This window comes from Scylla paramamosain, unplaced genomic scaffold (genome assembly GCF_035594125.1).
Source record: "Scylla paramamosain isolate STU-SP2022 unplaced genomic scaffold, ASM3559412v1 Contig9, whole genome shotgun sequence".
Lineage (NCBI taxonomy): Eukaryota > Metazoa > Arthropoda > Malacostraca > Decapoda > Portunidae > Scylla > Scylla paramamosain.
Genome location: NW_026973674.1, coordinates 1,226,393 through 1,235,354, shown reverse-complemented (window position 1 = coordinate 1,235,354; position 8,962 = coordinate 1,226,393). Strand labels below are relative to the sequence as shown.

Genomic DNA, 8,962 nt, shown 5'->3' with positions numbered 1-8,962 from the left:
TGAAAGGAAGGGAGGAAGGAAAGAAAGAGTGAGGGAGGGAGGAAGCAGTAAAGTTAATGAGCAAATAAATGAGAGAGAGAGAGAGAGAGAGAGAGAGAGAGAGAGAGAGAGAGAGAGAGAGAGAGAGAGAGAGAGAGAGAGAGAACTGTTTTTTTTTTTTCTGGGTGGTGGTTAAGCTTCCTGGCGGCCGCCGCTTTGAACAAAGCACACAGGATGTGATGAAAGCTTGTGACTCAACGGTCTTATCTATTTACTTCTGGTGGTGAAATGGCGTGCCGGTAACGGCTGCAGCCTGCCACCTTGCTGAGCGCTTTTCAACTTTCCTATAATAATTGTGTAACTTAGGGAAGCTCAAAGTTGAATTGTGTTGTTTTCTTTCTGGCAGTGGCTGAGTGAGGCAAGTGGCAACACGGGGGTGGCTCAGCGCGTCGCGTCTCGTCTCAGTCACGTATCACACATCCTGGGCGTGCGTGGGGTGTTGTGGCAGGGTAAGCAGCCCTCACTTGTACCACCAGTGTGCTACACTTTATGTTGCCAGGACACACTGCTATATTTCCACCTGCCTATCACCGGTGTCTCTTTGTTTCCTTCATAACGGCTGTGTTTTCACCTTAATTAAGATGTGTATCAGTATTATATACTTACGCTGCAACTCGCCGCTGAGAGAGAGAGAGAGAGAGAGAGAGAGAGAGAGAGAGAGAGAGACCCAGCTGAGCTAGCTGTCTTGCTCCTCCGCGCTTCAGAAGTACGGTGCAGACAAGACACAGCCGCCAGCCATGCATTACTACCCTTCCAGATAAAGGTTTCACTCCTACAACACCACGGATTACATAGTTAACACGTGAAAGAGTGAACAGAGAGAGAGAAAGAGAGAGAGTGCCAGATCGTGATATGGGAAAGGATGAAATAGTGCAACGTGATGGAGTGTGTGAGGTATATGCTTCTATCTCTCTCTCTCTCTCTCTCTCTCTCTCTCTCTCTCTCTCTCTCTCTCTCTCTCTCTCTCTCTCTCTCTCTCTCTCTCTCTCTCCTAGTAGATGTAGTAGTAGAAGTAGTGCCTCAGTTTCCATTATGAAGAGGAGCAAGGTCATCGTACTCTTGGCAGCAGTGAATGGCCGCCAGCAGCAGCTGGTGCTCAAGGTCACAGGAGTGCAAGCTACATTAGTGTTTGTAAGCCGTGAGGCACATGAAGCACACGACACTATCACCACCCTTGGCTTGACACACTCCCACAACACCAACAACAAGCATCCTGGCGTGTGTGTGTGTGTTACAGCGCCTTGTTGCCCCAACATGGCTTTCATTGCTATAAGATTTATTTGACATTACAGGGAAGCAGCAGAGAAGCAAACAGCGTTAAGGAAGCCAGAAAGACAGAGGCAGGCAGCCTCAAAGGCCACCAAAACAGAGGCAGGAACCCTCAACCAAGGTGTGTTGCACTCATCACTGTTGCAAAAAAATAAATAAAATAAAAAAAAAATATATATATATAAATATATATATATATATATATATATATATATATATATATATATATATATATATATATATATATATATATATATATATATATATATATATATATATATATATATATATATATATATATATATATATATATATAGGAGGTTGTGTCGAGTTGATAGTTGGAGGAATTGAGTTTTTCGGGCATTGAACAATACCAAGTTTGCTCTGCTCCAATTAGAAAGTTTAGAAAGATCAGAAGTGAGGCGTTCCGTGGCTTCCTTGCATGAACTGTTTACTTCCTGAAGAGTTGGATGTCTATGAAAAGACATGGTGCAGGGTGGTATCATCAGCATGGAAGTGGATAGGACATTTAGATTTAGAATGAAAACGCATGGCTTCGCCTGTTTTCTGGCAAGATTTATCAGATCTGTCACACGGCGATGGTCGTGACAGCCTAAAAAATAAACTCGATCCCCCAAGATGCCTGCTAGACCAGCCTGTATTTCACGTGCATTCATGACGGCTTATGCGCGGACAATGCAGCGAACGTGACGATAATGATCAATTTCTATGACGCCAGTAGTGTCGGCGAAAAACATGATGACGCGGTTGTGATTACGTCCCTTAGCAAAAGACAGATTAATTCTTAGATTTCCTGATTTATCCAGAGGGATGGCATTGTGCACATCCTCCGTCACAAAGTTAAAGAAACATACTGTCCGACCTTTATTAAAAGCATCAAATGTTAGGGAATTACGTGTGTCCAATCCTAATGACTCAAGGGTCGTGTAAAACAATTTTGACGCGTGATGCGGGAAAGAGCTGCGAACGTTATAAATGGTCGCCCCGTTCACGGTGATATGTACATGTGACAGATCGGCGTGTATAAACCATTCTTATCAATTACGCCTTGTAAGCTGTCCATATCAACTATTGCCATGGTCAAATTTTGAGGTATGATTTGCGCGAAAGGTAATTCGGCAATGAAAGACGTTTGATTGGCGGCTAACACATACGTTTTATTGAGCGTTCTATTAAAAGTGTATTGCATTGGATTTAGAGTCAAGGAGTTATTTAACGATTCTAAGGCGGGCGGATGTGGCGTGACGCGGTCAACCCATAACTTAGCCATCTCGAGCTTAAATTTGAAACTGCTGGCATCTTGGTGTGAATTAAGAATCCATGTTTTGTTAGCCAATTCTAATCGAATTCTCACATCAACAGAGTCAAGCAGATAAGCGTCCAGACTTGATATATCCGAAAACAAAGGCGCAGTCATCGAAATGCCGTGCGTTTTACAATCTTTCATCAATTGTTTCTCGTCTTTATTCCCTCCCGTGAAATAGTCTTCATCAAATTTATTGATTATGCCTTTTGATCCATCATAATCGCGGTGGTAGAAGGCGACGCGACCGATAGAGTCAATTTTATCCTGAGGGATTGTTGTAATCATTTTAATGAAGGCGTGATAGTTGAACAAAGAGGATGACTCCACAAGCTGTTCGTTAAAATAACAAGCGCATGACTTAAACATCGTATTATTCAAACCGTTACTAAAAACGACGTGAACGTCATCGTCTAGTGGCGCGCCGTCTGCCTTCCTCGCGCTAACTCGCAATTCTAGAGACAACGTTGATAGATCCAAAAATTGCCCTGGAATACCAGACAGTCTGAATTCAATGTAAGGATCGTTAATCCCCGCATGATTATTAGCATTAGCGTCTAAATTAATGGGTAATACGTCCAACTTTCCCCTCGCAGCGACTGATGATTCGATGGTATGCAGGCGATTCACCCGCGGAAAATTCTCATTCAAGGCCGTCAGATAATTGCTCAGGGGGGTGGAGGTCGCTCCACCCTGCACATCCGGCCCGTAATGAGTCATCTTCGTGACTAAGCTAAATATTGAAGATATCTGCTTTATAGCAAGTCTTTCTTTTCAGTTGCCTGGTTGGTGGTTTTCTTTTTTTTTTTTTTATTCCCGACTCCAACTTTCCTCTTTTTCATTACTCGTCCGCCTCAAACTATCCTTTCCCCAATGCCCTTCACGGCTGCAACACCTCTATTTCTTAATGATTCGCGAAGTCGCTTCCCCTCTAAAACATCTGTTAATAAACCTTTTCCCATTTCGAGCGCTTCGGGTGCCACAGTGCGCATGAGAAAGGGAATTGCTCTTTTAGCAAAGCCACTCAAAACGGAAAATAGACCGCCACCACTTCTTGAATGGGGTGGAATAAAAACCCGGATGTCGTCTAAACTTCCACCTTTGCTTTGCGTATAAAGCAAGTCATATTCCGCTCGAGTGGGAGGTGTGAACGCTCTCGTCATGATGGATGTCACGTCATGAATAAGACGTCGAGCATAATCACCGGCTATTTATTTCTGTCTGATATGTAGTAAGAGTGTAATCGATTTACCCCTCCCAAAGTGAATGGCTCAGCCAACTTGATCCGCGAGTTGACTCGCAATCGAATCGATAATAGTTTTACTGAGCGATTTATACGCAGTCTTTGGCGTTGCCCAGGCTCGTCAAATACAGATAATGCTCCGCTCCCGCCATGACCAAAATAAATAATAATGGCCACCCCAATTAAGGAATACATTTATACTCGATTCGTCAAACACACATCAACTTCATTTTAAAATTTACATGATATAGTTATTCAGACTTCCTCACCAAAATAGTTTCAACTCCAAAAGGTTAAGTCGCTGCGCCAGCCCTTCCACCATAGGCAGGTAATTATTCCTCCACTCATCCTGGCAGCGACCTCTACATCCCAGTCGGGATAATAATTTGCTCTACTTCAGCGTTCGCCATGGCTAGCAAGGCAATCTTTTTCAGGCAATTCTGAAAGTGTTGGCGTCGGTTCACGCTTGTATCCATCTTGAGTCCTTCCACGTAAGGCAAATTCTTCGACGTCGCGATTGCCTGTCGCGCCTTCTCGTTACCCTCGACGGCCTCGCCCCAACCATACTGAGTCACGTAGGCCACCAGGTGAGGGAAATTTACGCTTCCTGTGGGAGGCGCGTGGATAATGATACGTCGTGGGTCATCTCTCGTGTCTGCCGTGGCCCGATGAAGCGAGTAGAGTCTCTTTCTAGCTGCATGTGTATTCTCGTATGGGTAAATCGTTTTGAGATCCTGCGCAATCCCGCTCGGTTCGGTGGAGACAGCATTTACTGAGTAAATGATATAACAGCGGCGGTCGCAGAAGATGCCATCGGTCAGCTTGCCCTCGACCACCTTCATCTTGACGAGTAATTGGAGGGCTGATCCACACGTTGAACCCTCTGTGAGGGGAGTGAGGGGGAAATGTGACATCGCGGACCTTTATTCGCGTATTGGTCGATATTACACCTCTTGCGTAGTAAAATTTATTCATTCAAATTGACGCAGGTGTTATTTATTTTTTTTCCTTTGTTGGTGGGAAGGGACGGAGGGCGGGGAACGTATTATTTATTAGGCGATGTGGGGCGATGGGGCGAACCTTTTTTGACCATAACCCTTATCAATTATCCATCCGTGGGCCTGCACCCCTGACGTGCCTAACACGTGCTCTCATGTATTATTGATGTACTTACTCGTTTACAGAGTAAGACGTGGGCCTTCTCATTTAATATGCTTCCTAAATGTCACCGACCCCGCCGCCTATCAGTTTACTTCGTTGAGTCGTATTTCTGATGGCGTCCGCGAGGAGATGCGCCATGCGAAGTAGCAGTGATAATAATGGACGCTTACCGGGTGAAAGTCTTTTCGCGTCCCCCTTTCCGTGACCGAGTACTCGTATGAGATCAAACAGCTTATCCCCGAAAATGGCGGAAGTAAATTACCGCGATCATCCCATGAAATCCCAGGTTTACCCTCCAATACTTTCAAGAGAGATAAACCATTTTCTCTAAAGGAAGGAGGAACAGCAACTCGAATCAAATGATCCAAGGGCGGATTGACAGGCGCGCGTGGTGGTGGTGCCACGGTGGTTGTGTCGGGGAGGGCGGTGGCCGGCGGCGGAAGTGAAGTTTTTTTTTTTTTCTTGACTTGTTTTGACGTGAATCGGTACTGAGTTGCGCTGTCGGCCGGTTTAAACTTACACCTCTCGGCATCTGAGACGGAAACTAAACAATATTCTTTCATCTCTGTAGTAAACTTGTTATTGCCGACACGGCTATCGAGAGTAACGCGGCCAATATGCTGCCACCTCATTTGGAGATTAGAATGGCTTTCTTCTTGTACACGGGCGTCTTCTTCAAGGCTACAGTGCGAATATCACTCTTGAATTTTTTCAGGCGGTTAATGATGGTATCGTCGTCCGTCAGGCGTCTCTTCAAAAAGTTGGCGAATATTTCCGAGATGCAATTGACTTCGCGCTTATTCAAACTCTGCAAGACCTGCTTCCGCAATTTAGGGGTGACGTGCGAGAGGAGGAAAACCAAATCCTTGTACTTCAATATCAATGGTTTTTCATCATCCATATCTTACTAAGTCGTCCGCATCTATCCAGCTGTCAAATTTATCTGGATACCCACGCCAGCGGATGAAGTACTTTCTCTTACCTCGCTCGACCTTCAATCGTAATATATCGACCTGGTAATGTGAAGGAAGAGAGGACTTGATTAATTCTTCCCTGTAGAAAGCGCCGGTCACGTCCTCACCCGCCAAATCCCTTATGTAATAAATAGGGATTTTATGTGAGTAATCCACACGACTTATCTTAAAAAGCTCCTCGGTATTGTTGACGGTATAACCCTTATTCAATTTAAATTGCGTACGGGAAGCACGTTGCAAGCGTACAATGTCTCCCACGTCTAATTTATGACTGACAACTTTCTTTCCCCTTGGCCGATTTAAATAAATTCGTTTAAATTGCCTCCTGACTTGTGACAGCTCGCGGAAGCGGTGAACCTGGGCTGGCGTTTGGTTGCCACCCAAACCGCGGTGTGGGGAGTGATTGTACGTGTTTATTAGGGTGGGCAAGACGTTTATATACGTCAGTGTATTGTTCTGCGTGAGATATTTATATATTTTTGCCTTTATGGTTCGGATGACCCTTTCTGCCAAACTCGCCTTTGTTTCACGCGAGTAATTGGAATACAAGGTAATACCTTTCAAAGTTAGATATTTTTTCACTGCTTGATTATAAAATTTGGATCCCTGATCGGAAAAAAGACGCGACACGCCTGTAAAACTCCCCGACTCTAAAACTTTTTTTCAGCGCTTGCAGGCTACTGCGTCCGGATGTACTTGTCAGCGTTGCCACTTTCAAGTACCTGCTGAAGACGTCCAGGCAAAACATGACGTATCGGACGCCGCCATTGTGTCTGTGCAGCTTCGGAAAATCAGCCAAATCGCAAGTTAAAATGACGGACGGTTTAGGAGCGAGAAATTTTCGTCGCAGAAAACGTTTCAGCGTCGGCTTGTGAAGCGTATAAGTGCGGTTGCCCTGCAGAAATGCCCTCACATCGCGGAGTGTTAGATTCTTATCCCTTTTCTTCCCCTCTCTGTAGAGTGCTTGCACACCTCCTAAAGACGCAGGATTCGTCATATCCCGGTAAAGTTCGTCCAAAACGGCGTTCATAGCAGATAGACTTTCTCACAGGGTGGCTCATCCACAATATTCGTGCGCAGTTGAATATCTTCGGGTGCGTTCGGGGATAAATCACACTACAAATAACCGTGATCTCGTCTAAGCACGACATTTTTATAAATTTCCACAAAGTGTTTGGCGCGCTCCTTTCCATAAAGTTGCCTGCCCATACATTCAATTTGATATATATCTCTGTTTTTCATAAGAATGTAATGTGAGGCATTTAAAGTTATCGTTCTAGCATACTTTCCGGTGAAAAAGACATTCTGTGCTATCATTATAACTGACAAATTTTTATGTCTCCCTTTGGTGAAAGCCTCTGCTATCGTTTGAGAATTGCCAGCCATGAGGAAATTGTCATATAATATCAGGAGTGTGTGCGTTTGCGGGTCGGCGTATGGGCTGTCATCATCCATCACGGGATCAATAATTTTCTCATGCACTTCGACCTTATCTTGAAAAGGGAATTCCGCTGCAACGAATGCGATGAGACGCCACAAATGATAATTCTGTTAAATCCATGCTGATATTTCTCTATAATTTTATTGCAGAGGTGTGTTTTGCAGGAATTTGTATAACCTGCAATAATTATGCGTGCAGGATATCTGAAGAGATTCAGCATCTCTTCGCTAAATGTCTTGTCCATGTTAAGTTCAGAGGGTTACTAAAAGACGCAACGATATGTTTACAGTATTTCTTGCTTAACCTTTATTTACATGGTCATGTAGGTAACAGCATAACTAACCTCCCAGCTGCATCCTTATCCCTGCCTTCTAATTATGACGTGGATCTCCCCCGACCCACACCTCTTCCACAACCTCCTCCTTCCCCCCCTCCTTAACCTACAAAGTACAAATGTTCTTATATTACCTCCTCTTCTTCCACCTCCTCCTCCTCATCCTCCTTATCCCACGTGGACAGTACAAATGTTCTTACAGTACATGAACAATCCCCTCATTCCCCTCCTTAACCACGTACATGAATGGCAGCTGCTAGCGGCCGCGGTCTCTCTCCACCCCTTAATTATGACGTGAATAATGTCATGGATGGCCACTCCCAATCACGTCACAACCCACTCATTGACCCATCCTCCTCCTCCCCCTCTTCCTTAGCCTACGCGGTCAGTGCAAATGTTTTTTTTTACATTACATGAAGGGCGGCTGCTAGCAGCTGCGTCCTCTCTTTCTCTACCCCTTAATCATGATGTGATTAATGTCGTGGAAAGTCTCTCCCGATCACGCCACAGACCAATCATTATCCCATCCTACCCATCTTCCTCCCCCTCTTCTTCCTCCTCCTCTTCTTCCTCATCCACCTCCACCTCCCCCACATCCACCGCCACCTCCTCTTCCATCTCATTCTCCACATCTCTTTCCCACTGATCATTGTCGGGGTGATAATACGCCCTTGAGGTATAGCCATCGACGTGAAAGCGCTTGTCGTCAAAATGTGACAACGTACGCTTTCGCATCCGAGCCACGTCGGGGGAAACGTCACAGCTGTCCAAATGCAGCCAGTAACCGACGTCACCATCTGTCGCATGATTCTGGATGCCAACTCCAAAAAAATCATCCATCTCTGACTGAGAAAGTTTTTTGATGTCACCCATAGGCAGGGGAAACACATAACGCTTGCATATAATGAATTATAGTCCAGATAGAAAACATAGGTGACGGGTCCACCGTTGGGTTCGTGGTTTGACTGCAGGTGTGGCCTGACGCAAGTTACAAAGCCTCCTCGTACATTTCTTTTGATCAGGTGATACATGTTAGGGTCGTAAGGTGGATCAAGTTGAACGCCTGTCGACTTTAAAAAAGCATCATAAGCATAAGAAGACAGTGACACGTAATGTGCCATGTCCAGCCCATAAAATTCATGCAGGTATGATCTATATTTGAGATATGTGTCGGCTA

The 8,962-nt window shown here is 44.9% G+C and overlaps 1 protein-coding gene across 5 annotated transcripts in view; it reads left to right on the top strand.

Annotated features, from left to right (window-relative positions):
* The first annotated feature begins 243 nt into the window (after positions 1-243).
* LOC135096947 (serine/threonine-protein phosphatase 6 regulatory ankyrin repeat subunit B-like) overlaps positions 244-8,962 on the top strand; it is a 104,311-nt gene continuing 95,592 nt past the window's right edge. For 3 of the 5 annotated variants that reach the window (XM_063998719.1, XM_063998715.1, XM_063998717.1), the window contains exons 1-2: positions 244-488; positions 1,332-1,429. The gene's annotated coding sequence lies outside the window, so the exon portion shown is untranslated. Of the gene's footprint in view, positions 489-523; positions 803-1,331; positions 1,430-8,962 lie in introns of those variants that run through there. The other 2 variants (XM_063998716.1, XM_063998718.1) reach the window with 1 other exon arrangement.